Source organism: Varanus komodoensis, unplaced genomic scaffold, assembly GCF_004798865.1.
Source record: "Varanus komodoensis strain SLA01 unplaced genomic scaffold, ASM479886v1 scaffold2, whole genome shotgun sequence".
Lineage (NCBI taxonomy): Eukaryota > Metazoa > Chordata > Lepidosauria > Squamata > Varanidae > Varanus > Varanus komodoensis.
Genome location: NW_025335568.1, coordinates 53,812,398 through 53,827,886, shown reverse-complemented (window position 1 = coordinate 53,827,886; position 15,489 = coordinate 53,812,398).

The window sequence follows — 15,489 nt, the reverse complement described above, 5'->3', positions numbered from 1 at the left end:
AATTCAGTGGCACGTAGGTGAGATTCCACCAATTTGTCCCATTGATTTCAGTGGGTCTGCTCTAAGCATGAGAACATCTGGAGCTTGCACATCGCTTGGCCACAATCCAGGTGAAAGGCTTAGATTTATCTCTTTGATCAACTGCCACTTGTACCATACAGCAAGGCATTCTTGAAATCGGGGGGAAATCACAGTCTGCAATTCAGCCTGGGGAAGGAAGCTTGCTCTCCTGGGAGTGGGAAAGCCAGTTGCCCTGCTTGCTATGAAAGGCCTATTTGATACGTCCGATGAAGCTGTCTGGATGGCAGTCATGCATAAATTGTGATTGGAAGGACTTCTGGCAAAATGTTAGGCAAGCTTATTAAATGTTCTTGAAATGGCACAGCTGCATCCTCCCCAAATCAATTCTTGAGTAACAACCTTCTTCCAGGACAGAGATGGCCTTGGAATTAAACAAAGGGGATGCATGGGGGTTTTTTGGACTACTTAATGTCAGCAAGTGGGAGTTAAGCAATAGAAAACATTCTTGCTTGAGGCAGGCCCCCTTCTTGTGCCATCACCTCCAGGGCTTCAACAACACCAGTGCGGGGGTGGGGGGACTGACCAGAGACAACTGTGCCTACAAACTTGACAGAGAGACAGATGGGTAAACTCTGAGCAATGATTCTTCCTCCATGCCATTTGCAGCTCTACCTAGGAAAGGTATTTGGGTTTTGTTCTTTCCCATGGACCCCTGTGAACCTAAATAACATCCTGCTCTTAACATCAGACCCTCTGACAAGCAACAGCTGTGGCTTCCAGACAGCATTACAGAGCAACCTGTTCTTCAGAACTCAATCAGAGGTTCCATCAGGCATGGCTGGCAAGAAGAGAACATTTGCTTGCCGTTACCAGCAGTCTCCTCCCACAGTGTGTAGCCAGAACGGATTGTTGGTTATATACTGAGGCACATTTCCAGGTTGTGCAGAGTGATGGCCAAGCCCTAGTGGCCTAAATAACTGCCTGTATTAATATCCATCCAAGGATACTGTCCAGCTTCTGTCACACAAGGGGCAGTATCCAGAAGCTGCCCTTGTGCCAGCAGGAAGAACCACTAGTATAGTGGTAAGATTTCAGGGTGGGTAATAGGTAGATATCCTGATGTTGGGGACTTCAGCTCCCATCATGCCTGACCATTGGCCATGCCGGCAAAGGCTTCTAGGAACTCAAGTCAAAATCATTTGGAGATCTGTCGTCTCCCTGCCTATATCCTAGAGCAACCAGAAACAAGCTGTAACAAGAACTTCTGGAACTAAATGAGTCAGTGAAGCTCGTGGAAGGGAGCTCCAGTGACCTGTACGGATCCAGAGATGCTAGTTTCATCTAACTCTGGAACTGCTTCAAGGAGCACTAGCTTCTGTTGCACTTGCAACAGACTGCCAACTTTGGGTACTGCCAAGGCCTGCTCTGCAGAAGAGACAGTGAGGAAACCTGCATCTCTGTGCACATCTACTGAAATTGACTGTAGTCCACAAGAGCTCGTGCCATGCTTTGTTTGCTCGTCTTTAAGGTGCCACAAGACTTGTTGCTCTTGCTGCAAAAGACGACTCCTCTGGAAGGGGTTCTTTAATGCTGGAGGTTTGGAAGTGGTTACATTACAAATGCTCGAGTCATTTGCTAATGGAACTGAGATCATCTATTTATGTATAAAGCAATGATAGGTCGCTCATTCTCTTATTCCCTAAAGATTTAAGAGCATGGAAGTAGAACCACTGCTGTATTCAGTTTTGATCCTTCCCTCTGCCCATGCAGCTGAGGAAATAATTTAATCTCTGCCCAAGTCAAGTAAATCTGTATTAACAAATGTGGGGTCAGTGCTGTTACCGGATTTCAGATTTACCACTGCGATGAGAATCTGTTGTTATTTCCATCATGCCACATGTTTTCTGTGAGCCTAAGATTTGTTGCTTTTCTGAGACAGGCATTCCAGTTCTGAATACTTCAGCCTGGAAATAATTCACATGGATACAATGGAACTTCATTCTGAATAAGCATGTTCAGGTTTAGCCACACAGATACATGATTAGGAAGAGATAAAGTTTATAAAACGCAGTTTTTAGTGAGGACTTACTGTGAGCTTTGACTGAGCATGACTTATGTTGCCAACTAAGTTCCAGCAGTATGAAGGCATCTATTTGAATTTGTTCCCCCTGCCTCCCGGGATGAGGTTTAATGAATTATTAACAATCACACTGAAATAGGCACAGTGGCATATTAGTACAGAGAAAGAAGTGAGCGAAGACACCTTCCTAATCAGGAAGGTGATTGGGCAGCCCTGGACAAGTTTCTTTCTCCCAGCCTAACCTATCTCAGACAGTGGGTTCTTTCTCACATAAGTCTTTGGGATAATAAATTGGCCAAATACAATAGCTTTGAGCTCCTTGAAGGAACATGATGGTACATACATACATACATACATACATATATAGAAAGATTTCCTAGAAGTTCTATACATGAGATAGAAAGTAACTTTCCAAATAAAATTGTGAGGGAAAACAAGCCATTGGAAACTGCATTTGCAAAGTACATACGTTATGGTCAGATTTCTGGAAAAAAAAACTAAACCTCCTCTAGTTTCTAATGCTTTTGGCAGCCATTGTCCATATTTCTTTAGATTTTTCTGCAACAATGACTACTGAAACCTTTTCCTTTTTAAGAATGGAGATTGTTTGGATTATCTTGAAGCTTGACATCAGCTATGTTTCACAGGACTGGTGGATTTGTTATCAGATGAAATTGGATTTTTAAATTGCTGTGTTGAATAATGATTTTCATTGAAGGAAGCAATTCTGAACTGATATACTTTACTGTCATTTATTGATTGAGCAAATAAAAACAAAGCATAGCTCCACTGATATGGACAAGGAATCCTCTAGTCGAATGTAAGTTGTACTATGTAAAAAGCACTATATATTCTCTTGTAAATGTAGAACCAAAATAAAAGAAATATTGTTCTTATGCAGTACTGTTCAGTAGTGCCATTCATATAATTTGGAAAGAGCTGCCATTTGGGCCTGTTAATTAATACAGGTGCACTTAAGCTAATTCTGTCTGCTAACAAGCATCTGTGCATGTGTTTTGGTTTATTCACACCCTCAGAACCTTCCGTATATTTGAACTTGGTATGTTCATAATACAAAATGTTTATTGTGAATTTTTGGAGCATCTCTTGTTGTATGTCTTGCTGTTTAACAGCTATAGAAATGTGACAAAATATTCTAATGCTTGGAAGTCATTTTAAGGAGGAAAAATATCAACATCTCAATGGTTTAAGGCAGGTTTCTATCACCTCAGTTTTAGGGTGGTGCTAAATGGTGCCAGCTTTGCCCCAAGTATCCAGTTCTATGTCAGTAATTCCACGAAAAGCTCTGCATATGCAAAATCCAGCTTTCTTACCTGTGGAAAAATTAAAATTGCATCTGATGTGTTCTGACAAATCACAGAGAACTTGGGAACATTCCAAAGGTGCATGAGGGATTGGATGAATCCATGTGTCCCCAAAGCAAAAAAGATCATACGTGTTACTACAGGACTGTGAGTAGGATCACCTTGCAGATAACAAAGAAATGGATCTCTAGACAGGAGGCACCCCCTTGCCTGCGTATTGCTCGCTGCATTAGCTTTGATGTGTTTGTGTTTTCCCAAAGGAATTTGTCCAAATATCTCCCCCGCAAAAAATACTCCGAAAGGAAAAAATAAACTTTATACTTAATATCAGTTACATTTTTGAAAACTATTCAATAGAAACCATTGCTCATGGTCACTATTATTGGGTGCTTCAGACAGAGGCATGAGGTCAGAGACCAGAGAATGATCAAAGTCTGGATGACCGCAGTTTTTGGTTTGGCAACCAAGGCCAGCCAGAATTGTGGATGCTGATTAATAGCATCCTCTTGTTGTAAAGTAACTCCAGGGAAGCAAAGCCCAGGGAATACCTGTAATGCAAAAACACCTGACAAGTTCACTGAAATTCATTGGCTAAAAATATGAAAGTGATAGACTGGTTTCCTTTTCCTTAGAATTGCCCTCTTTAAGCACCTCACATGTTTGGAGTGTATTCCCATGTGATACTGATGGAATATTGTGTCTTGTCTGTTTAGCACATGGTGGAATGCATGAAGTCATCAGCAAGTTACATAAGTAGAAATGGTATTGTCCACAGTTTTCAATGCATACAAAATATCAATTACAATATTTTGGCTGGGGAAATGCAATGTTTATTATGGCATTATCAGTCTATTCTAGTGCATAAAAGCAAAGTTGGATATAGTCTGATGTACAATATGACCTATATTTATTGATTTGTATTGGGTTGTTTTGGGGGGCATTCATTCCTAGGATGGTCATAAGTCTGAGACTGCACAGTAGAACAACAAATTGGGTCATCACCAGAAGTTAGAGAAACCACAGAGAATAAGTTCGATATTTCAAAAAAAGTAGGCACTTTTTTCTTCAGATGAAGTAGGCTTTGGGAATGTGTTGGTTGCAATCTAGTGGAAATCCACCAGCACGAACCCCACTGAAATGAATTGTGCAAGAACACAGCCGTTTTAACTGGCTGCCTCTTTGTGGCTTGCAGCAGGGAAATTTCCAAAGGATAGAGCGTGCTTAATTTCCAGTGGATAAATAGATAAATGTGGGATATATATGTGAATTTTTTCTACACAAAATTGCCATTGGAATTAATGAGACCCGTGCAATAAATTGCAACAATATTTTTAGCACAGTTCTGTGATGCTTCACCAGTAGTTGTTCCTTACAGAAGATGCTCAGTGATTTTACAAATCCCAAAATAAGAAACATGAACACACCATTATATTTGGGAGCATTTATAAAACACTAGATTAGGTATTTTGCATTTAAGAATTACGTTGAACTCAGTTGCATTGCTGAATGCAAAATTGCTTATCCATGTATTTTCTTCATTTTAGTACAATGCTTATTTTGATCAGCGTATGAAGGATCCTTTGCTGCGTCTACATCTGTTTCCACCTGATGTACGCCAGGTGCATTAGGACCACAGTTATCTCACTTAAAAGCAAATGGTCTTGCCAGAGGACTGGATCAAATAGGCTTAAGTAACTGGATAGGAGATTTTGTTAGAACGTTGGGGGAAGCCATAAGAGTAGTTTGACAATGGGACCGATTACATAAGAGGAGTGAGTGGAGCTCTTCAGGCAGGGGCTGGGCATGCAACTGTTGGGGAAGCGCCTCCAGGAGCATTAGGATGTTGAACAGGATGTCAGACTAGATGGTCCATAAAAACCTGCTGCCATCCCATGAGTCAAGCCATTGCTTTAGCCTTATGCTGATAGTAAAGGATTGCAGTTGCTAGCAACAATGGGAATTTTGTATTTGATGTATTGAGATATGTCCCAGTAAAACCTTGCACTGAAGGCTCGGATGATACGCTTAGCTTATCTATATCAGCTCTGTTGCACAAATTGGTCAATTAATTTATTTTGCAATTCTGGGTGAATGTACTGGACAGTATGACCCGGCAAACTCTGTGGTAGTTTTTCTAAAGTAAACCTGCTTAGGATTTTACAGTCGATCTTATAAAATTATAAAGTGTAATGAAATGTAACATAATCTGTAATTTGTGAAGTATAATGCAATTCACATAAATGCTGCTGGACATTTGCTTCTTTAAAACGATGACATGGCTTTGTGGCATGTCAGAGAACCCACTTCTAGTTGGGAGATTTTCCAGGACATTCTATATTTCTGTTGCAGGGGTGACAGAAGGAATCTACTACTAGATCTCTGGGTGATTTGCAGAAGATCTCTTGAAGGTCTTATTCCAGTTCTAGAATTTTGTTAGAATCTCTGATCTGCAGTAACTCAAATGTAGTTTGTACCTGTACGTGCATGTTGGGGGTGTGGTAGCAGTAGATATTTCACCTCATTTGACCCACTCAACCCCAAGCCAGTATTTTGCAATTGCTAGTGAAAAAGATCTCACAAGACTGAATTATGCCCACCCTTGTTCTATTGTAGGGAGCATTTGTTGTTCAAACTTTCAGCTACTCACCTGCAATTTGAAATGATCCATTGTTTGCACAGGCAGATCTATGTTGATCATACTTTCTTCATATCATTCTGGTTGTACTTCAAGAATCGCTAAGCCAAACATAATGGCTTCCTGGGCAGACAGCATGTGATTTTGGTGGGTGACAGGAAGAACCTGGATGAAACTGGAAGGCCAGGCTGGAACCATGATGGAACCAGGCAAGTCAGAGCAAAAGCAGGAGAAGAATATGATTCTTAGGGTTGAGTAGTGGAGCCTAGAAAAATCCAGAGCTGGTTGGTCTTTCAGGCCCCTATTTATCAGAGAAAACATGAAATTACTGCTTGGCAAGTTTGCAACTCTACCTTATGCATTCTTGCTGTAGTGCTCCACATTCTTCAATAAACAAAAATTAGAACAACCATCAGTGTAATGAACAACTATTTAAACAATACACTAATGAATGTTGCTGTCTTGATTATAGTAAGAGGAACTATTACCAGGCAATTAATCCAGGACTTCTAACAATGGGACATTCATGTTCCTTGAGGGCTAGAAATTTCTCCTTTGCCTTTGGATTGAGACCTACCTCGGAGTGGGAGGACCAAAGAGACAGCAAGCAACAGTACTGAATCTGGGGACAAGATGTGAGCTTAGCTGAACTAGGACCTTGCCTTAGAAGCTCCAAGGGGTTCAACCAGTTATTCTCTAGAAATCAGTGCTTGTCATGCCATCTCCAATAATCCTCCTAATTTACGTGGTCTCAAAGACTCTCTTCCCTGAAGATGAACTAGAGGCAGTAGCTCAGGAGGAAACCAGGATTAAGCTCAACCAGAGCCAGAGTCCTCAGAGATAAACAGTAGGCCGCCCCACATTCCCGATAGGACTGAGAACTGACCAGGACATTGGATGGCCACCCAGCCCCCCAAAACACCACCATCCACAGCACAAGTTTTTCCTCTTAGATCAAGTGTCAGGTTACTATCCAAACTCCCAAATTAGCTGCAGCTGGAAGCGTGGATGGAATGCAGGTTGCTGCTGGTTAAAATGTCCGCAAGCATCCCCAACAAGCTGCTAGAAAATCTAGCTCCTGATTCCTGCATCCTTTTTTCTGAACTGGTTCTTGGGTGTGACTTTGTTCAGCCCCAGCTACTCTGTTATGAACATGGGCAGGATATTGTTTCCTCAATATTTGCTGGCTTCAGTCCTGACCTGCTTGAAAATCCTCCTGCCTCTTAAAACTCAGCTGCAGCAATGAGATGCTCTTGGGATTATCATTATGAAAGTATCTTCATTAGCCATCCAGTTGGCTGAGTTCCCAAGTGTATTCCAACTGCATCAAAATGAGAGAGGAGTTGGGATAACAGTTTTGTTTCACATGTTTGCTTTTTGTTTTGGATTGCACTTTTTGATGAAATAGACTGTAACCCAGAAAAGCTTATGCTAAGTTAATTAGTTTGTCCTTAAGTTTCCACAGAACCTTTCTATTTTGTTAGGAAACCACTTCCTTCTAAAATGCTTGACTTATGCACAGGACGGGTAAACGGGCCAAACCTAGCTTACTGGAGTCTCAGTTTTGCCCTCTAGGGCTCCCAGTTGTTCATATCCCCTGTCCCATAGCTGATGATGGTTTAGTGGTTTCCCAGGTTTTGTGCAGCATTTCCCTTAATATAAATGTTGGAATGTCTTCCTACAGCTAAAGAGCCAGTGTGGTGTAATGGTTAAGAGTGCAGGACTGGAGCTCAGGAGGTCCGGGTTCTAGTCCCTGCTCAGCCATGGAGCCAGCTGGGTGACTTTGGGCCAGTCACAGGCTCTCAGCCCAACCTACCTCACAGGGTTGTTACTGGGACGATACGACTTGAGAGAATGAGGAGAATTATGTAAATCGCTTTGAGTTCCTTGAAATGAAAAGAATAGGATATAAATATATTTAAATAAATACATATGTGTATTTCCACTGCACCCTCTAAGTCAGCCTGTTATCTGAGGTACAGTGGAAGCCACAGTCTTGGAAGGAAAGAGGTGGGATATAAATATAATGCATGCATGAAACAGACCCTTCCTCTGCTTTCTTGGCAGTAGGGTATGCATGGCATCGGCACCAGGTGCATTCACCTGCTTGGCAAGAGCACGGTCCCCACCTGGGCTGGCTGGATGCTTCCCCCTCGGCTGGCAGGGGTGGCGCAGCCTGCTGGCCTGTTTTTCAGGGCTGTGTCCTCTGCCCAGTCCTTGGCGGCCCCCTCCGCAGCTGTACAGGACAGTGGCCCAATAGAGGGGCTCCTGGCCTGAGCTGCCCCTCCCCACAAGGAGTGCAGAGGAAGTGGAGCACAAGACCCCTTTCTGCCCACGTGCACTCAGCTCATGGCGCGTAACATAGCAACTCGTGCAGACTCTGTGCAAAGAAACGGTCTGGTTTTTAAAATTCAGATTTCTTCTGGCGTGTACCTAAGATGGGAGAACCAAGGCTGTTTGAGCTCACCCAAAATTCCAAAGTTCACTTCAAAGCTTGGTTTGGCTGGCTCCTGTTTTCATTTGCAATCTGATTTTTAATTCATTTGAACACAACAAACAAACCTTTCTAGCACTGACTAAAATCTGAAGATGAGCCGCTTTTTTGTTTTTAAAAAGTACAGATGTTGCAAACCTGATCATAAGTACAGGAATGTGCAAACATTTTTCCAAAAATGCGTTTGTGCCTGGGGCAAGTCCAGATGATTTGTGACTTGAAGCAAAATTGTTCTACATTCTTATCCGTAACTATCATGAAGAGGACTGCCATGTACTGGATGTTGCTTGCCGGCCAGATGCTCATCCAGACTCGGGGTAGGACCCAACCTGGTTGCTTCATTAATGAAGTTCATAGAAGGAAAGTTGCATTTATCGGACTATCCCTTCCGTTTGGTACAGCGGTACTTCTGCAAATGGAGCAACCAAGTTGGATCCCACCAGTATTCAAACAAGGGCGGAAGCAGCTGGTCAGGGTGGAATAAGCATGCATTTCCCTCCATCCCTCTGTTACCTCCAAGTGACCTCTCCTGTTGTGCCAGCTATTGTTATAGTCATCTTGAACTTAATCTGTAATTTGGCAGTGAAATCTCTTTGTCTCTTCATCTTTATCTTGCCGGTAAGAGCAAATGAAACAAGTGATTGCTGGGAAAGCATCTTTCAGACAGGAGTTCACAGGACTTGTCAAATTAATGTAATATCACCCAACTGAATAAAAGATTACCCAGCTGTGGATTAAGTAAAGAAGAGGATCCCTTTGGGATCAGAAGGGTACATCTTGAGCCTCTTAACTGAAGCCAAGAGACAAATGATCTCTGAGAAACACAGACTCCCGGATTTCCCCGCCTGCACTCCCACCCTGCGCTCCACCTGAACGTTGCCTCTCCAACGGTTCCCAGCCCTCCTTTGCAGTACCATGTGCATTTCTGAATGCTGTGCTGAGAAGGCTGTTGACAAAGTGGAACAGGTTCAGAGGAGGGCAATGAAGATAGCAGGAGTATGCAAAGGAAATGCTGCCAGGAAAGCCTGCAGGAATGCCGTATGTTTGGTCTAAAGCAGTGAAGGCAGAAGGAGATGATGGAACATGGCAGCCTTCTCCAGAGACCTGAAATGCAAAGGGTTGCTTTTTGGTGTTGTGGAGGGAAGGACTAGCTCTAAATGAGCTTAGGTAAAGAAGAGCAGATTCCCATTGACCATTATGGGAAACATCCTGATGATAAAAGCAGCTCAGCTGGGCCAATTACTTAGAGAGGTGGTGGGTTCTTCCTTGTTAGGGGTCTGGTCTTCAACCAGAGGCTGAAGAGGCATCTGCTAAGGATGTCCTGAATTCTCTGCATTGAGGAGGGGCTGGACAGGATGACCAACAATGGCCCATACAATACTGAGATGCTGGTGGGGGCGACATTACTCCATGTTCAGTGGAGCAAAGGGGAAAATGCAGTGTTTCTTCCTACCTGGCTCTACTGAGCTAGAGGTACCAATGGTTTGATATGGTATAAGACAGCTTCCTATGTTCCCATTTGCCTTGGCAGAGAGAAATTTACTGGACTGACGCAAGTGACCATTTGCAGCCGAATGGCTTACCAGTTCCCAACAGACTCTGTATGCTGCCTTATAGCGGCCTTTTATTGAGTAGAGGCTGAGCCACAAAGCCTCCTCAGCACTCCAACAATTATTACTGGAAGTTGTATCCATGTCAACTGACATTTCTGGTAGAGCATCAGGGTATAAATCAAATAACTATGTCCCTTGTTGCACAGAGACAATATGCTCTGGGATCATACATCAAACTGAAAGCATTTAAATAACTATTTCCAAAACAGGCATAATGGATGTATCACAATGTTATCACTTTTTAAACATTCATACTGAGGTTTATATCCTATCAAATAAGGAAAAATGTGAATTGTACTTATTGAATATTGTTTGGTTAATGGCTCTGTGACTGCATTTGTAGCTCAGACAGCAGAAGTTGGTCCCCTGCTTTATATTTTATTCAGCAGTCTTAAAAGACGGTTTTGAATGAACCTCTGGAAATGCTAAAGGAGATATTTGCAAGACAATGATATGCCTCTGCCTCATCCCAGTGCATCTTCTGACCCATGAACCAACCATACATAGCTCACCAGGTAATTTATACTCCTGGCTTTAATGGTCTTATGGGGACCATGAGCATAAAACTCACATGGTCTAAAAACACACAACATTTATCTTCTTTACCACCCCTATTTCATGCTCTACAATGGTTTCTGCATTCCTAATAGACCCTTTCGATGGCTCCAAAACCCACATGAACCACACGGGCTGCCCCACACTAGAGGCACTCAAGATGCAACCAGACGGCCATCTGAGAGCAGGTTGGACCGGATGGCCTTCTTGGTCCCTTCGAACTCAACTGTTCTATGATTGTATGAAACACGCAGCTAACACGTTTATCTTCTCCGACTTCTACATTCCTAATATGTTAAGCAACCGCCCAAAACTTTTTGCCACCCAAAGAACAAATGAAATATTCTGAACATGTGCATTTCCACCATATCAACTCACTAGTTTCATGGCATCATCAATAATAGGAAAAGAGATTTTTATGACAGAAAGGGATATTTTAACATGAAAATAATAAAATAAGTACTTGTAACCAGACACATATCTGTCCATCCACATCCCATGATAAAAGAAGAAAGGACAGTGTGGCAAAGAATGTCAACCTCTCAATCTTCTCCTCACAACAACCCTGTGAGGTAGGTGAGGCTGAGAGTGAGCAACTGGGTTTAAGCTATCTAGTGAGCTTCATAGCCAAGTGGGGACTAGAACCCAGATCTTTCATATCCCTCATCCAGCAAGCTCCCCACTGTGCCAGACTGGTTCCCACATTGCCCCACTGCCACTGCCCAGTTCCTACTCTTCCTCCATCAGCATCATTTCCACCACCCACAATACTGCATGCGAGTTCCTCTTCATCTTCTCCTGCTCAAGTGCCCTGCAGTCCCTTTGGGTAAGCATGAAGACCTGTCCTCCATCCCCCTCCTTTGCCAGAAAATACATCACGCCTTGTCATGTATCCACATTTGGAGCCTTGTTATGGGAGCATGCCCCTTAATGGCCACTGAAATGCACTGCAGTCATTATTCCAACACGGACAAACCTTCCCAACCTCAAGCCAAACCATCCCAACAGGAATGACTCTTCTACAGTAAAGCAATTTTCAGCAGCAAAAGAAACATTATTGTTTTCTTTAAAAGATTTCAGGACCTTCCTTCTTGAGGTTACTATCTCGAAATACCTGTCAAAATTTTCTGCTGTATGCAAACTGCACTGCCCAAAAGTGGTGCTCATAATCTCATTGTCTCACCCCCCCCCACACACACACACATTATAGTGCTCTCTGTGCCAGCATGTGCCAGGTATTCAAATATTTTTAAATAAAATAAAAGGTTAGACTGGCATTTGTGAAAACCACACCAGGCAGATATCAGTTCAGAGGCTGGCTGATTCTCTAGGCCCCACTGTTGGACAGCTCTGCATGCTCCACTAAAGCTACAAAGCAGCTGGTGAACATCTGGATGACCACAGAGAAGATGGAGGAAGATGGGAACAGAGAGCAACCTGTGGGAGTCAGGTAAGTGATGACTCGGGACTAGGCAGAGATGGATAGTAAAGGCTGGATGTCTGGAGAGGCTCCTACAGTGGCCACTCTTTCAAAGGGACTCTGTGGTAGTCGAATACCACAACCATGGAAACCATTATCCCAGGTTCTGAGGCTACAAGAAGCCTTCATGGTAAGCAGAAACCATAGAACAAATAAATGTTTCCTGTCATGGTTTCTAAAAACTAAAGGTACCATGCTGAAATACTACAGGTGGGTTTGGATAACCTGCCAGACAAACAATGGTAAAAAACATGGTGGCCTGTTACATCATGTGAACCCAGCTTGTGTGTCCCTGGGAAACTGAAACTGTCAATTAAGAACCTTGACAGAGGTTAAGATCTGAACTAGGCCTTTATTGGAGTGTCCACCACTGATTCTAAGTGTTCCCAGTGACAGTAGAGCCATTACCATTATTATCTTACTCTATAAATTTTTATTGCAATCATTACTTTATAGTGTTTTGCTTTTTTGCTTTCTCCATTTGTTTCTGTCAGGATCTGGGCTGCTCTGGTGGCCAGAACCAGAGCAAGCACCCCCATATTGCAGGATGGGTCCCAGGCCCCGCTGGAGCTCTCAGTCAAGTGACAGGCACTAGCTGGGAGTTCTGGAGGAAGGGCTATACGAGAGCTGGTCTCCGCGATGCAGGTCCTCCTGCCTGCTATAGCGCCAGCCCCGGGTGTCTGCCCCGCCGTGTTGCCTCAGCAGCACAGGTCCTCCTGGTGCTGCACCGCCTGCATCTTGCCCGGCTGCCTCTGCCCCGGTTCCTGCTGTGCCCCTGCCTCTTGCCATGTCTCCTGCCTTGCCGTGTTGACTCAGCAACACAGGTTTGCCTTCTGCTGCTGCACCTGCGCCCTGCATCTTGCCTTGCCTGTGTATCCTGCCTTGTCATGTTGCCTTGGCATTGCAGGTTTGTCAGCTCCTGCATCTTGCCTGACCCTTGACACAGCTGGTTCCTGTTGTCTTGTGTATCTTGCCTTGCTGTGTCTATTGCCCTGCCTTGTCTCCTGCCCTGGTATCCTCTCCAAGGGTACACCTCTGATACCTGCACCTCTGTTGGTCTTCCTGGTTCTCAGCCCATGGCTTATTTTTGACCCTGTCCTTGTTCTGCCCACATGCATGCTACTGGTTCCTGGCCTGTACCATGACTGTGATGTAGACTTTCCCTTAAACCCTGTTTTTGGACTGTGTCTTTCTGCTGTCCTGGACCTGGTGCCTCTGTTGCTCTTGTCTTGCCATGTCTCCTGCCATCCACATTCCAGCCGTAGACCCTGGCAGCCCCCGCTTTAGAAAAACCTTTCCTTTGGCTATTACTGTGTTCATTGTTTCTGGATCCTAAGAGAAACTATTGCCCTTTGGCAACACTCTGCCCTCTTTCTTTCTCTACTCTTTCTTCCATCCAGCAGGTTGCTAGAAAAGGACAACTTTAAAGCTGAAATTAAGACCAGCCTCTCTCCCTCTCAATCTCTCATGCTTAGTTTATTGCATCTTTTCCTGCCATGCACCCAAGTTGTACCTGCAATCTCTCTGACATCTTTATAGCTCTCCTCCCAATCCTTTCTCCTTTGTCTCTGCCTTAATGACTGCATGCTAGAGAACAGAACAAAACAAAACACTAGTCAAGCCCGGAATAGAGCAAATCAATTGCATCCTGTGCCATAATACTTCTGCCAATTCATCCTACTGTGGCATTTGCCTGGCGGCACAAGAGTTACACTATACAATGGAAGTTCAAGCCGTTTAATATATTTTTTTCTGTGCACCTTTCTGTGAGTTGCTAAATTGGAAAATAAACCTGCTAGTGCTCCCAGCAGAAGTAAATTAGAGACATGGCCAGCAAACCTCACTTTCAGGAAAGGCTCGGTCACGTTTATGATAAGAATAGCATGTGAGAGAGAGTGAAGTTATTCCTAAAATTAGCAAAGAGACTATTCCAAGTTTTCTTAGAGTCTTGCTTTGCCCATAAACAATGGAGAACATGCTGATGTAGTTTCTATTTGAAATTTGTACTAACTAGACCTTTAGGCTATGATAGGGCTGGTTGCTTTGGATCGGTATGAAAAATTCAACCCTCTTTGTCCCACTTCATCCTACCAAGAACACTCAGCATGTGCTACCATTCCACTAAGCCACATGCAAGAATTTTCTGCAACTCGCTTCTGCTTCCTTGACTCCATGTTACCTGCCAGCCAAACCTGTCTCTCTCCCCAGCCTCCACCTGTACCTCAGACAGACATGTGTTCTGATGGTGATGAAGATGGACAGGCCAACAGCCTTTTTCTTCTCTCACAGCAGCTCTGGTTATTTCCAACTACCATGATGGGCATGGCTGTCCCAGAATATTTGTCAGCATAGCCCTGCTCCACTCCTGGAGTTTGCAATTATCTTCTAGATTGATGGTTTTTCAGGAATGGGAGAGAAGCAGCTGAGGGACATTCTTCTGGGAAAGATTTTGGAAGGCTCACATTGGATAACAAGAGGTTTGGAAGAGGCGTCAGAGGCCCGACAATAATTTCAGCCGCCCTCCATGAAAAATGCAGGGATTTCAACTGAGAAATGTTTGGGATTCAGCTTTGATGAAGTCTTGGGATGGGAGATAACCTGGAGATCCCATCAACAAATAGTGGCCATCAACAAATGTGACTAATGTCAGAATCCCGGAATCTCAATTTGAGAAGAGGGACTAAAACTCGGGTTCGTGGGAAAGACCAAGCGTCCAGACCATCTGAGGCTTTATTGTATTTACCCCAAGGTTCCTGCAGTACTCACGATAATGCATGCATTACCGGGCAGGCAGAGGTGAACTCTGCAGCAAAGCTTCAACACATTGCAGGGTATTTTATAGGTACACAGGTACAGGGCAAATGATGACAGAATGCAGAGATTACAATAAGATTCTGAGGTCATCACATACAGAACAGATAAAGGAATGTCAGTCAATCACACAGTGACAATAAGATTACAATATTTCAAATTGCAGTGTACTGACACTTTAGTTCAGTAGCTTGAACCCATCTCCAGGTCTGCTTAGACATGTAAATTCAAGCTACTGAGAAACTATGCATGAACTCAAGATTCTTATCTAGACTCTAGACATTCTGAATTGGCCAGGGCACATGCAGCCTCTGGGCTAGGAAGATACTTCCTTGAATTCCAACAATGACTATTTAATCATTGTGAAGGTATACAATGTAAATTTGGACTACATGGCCTGCGTACTGTAGCCCACAGCTAAAGGTGAGAGAAAGGAGTGGGGGAATGCCATTTTAAACAGTGACTGCTTGGTTTT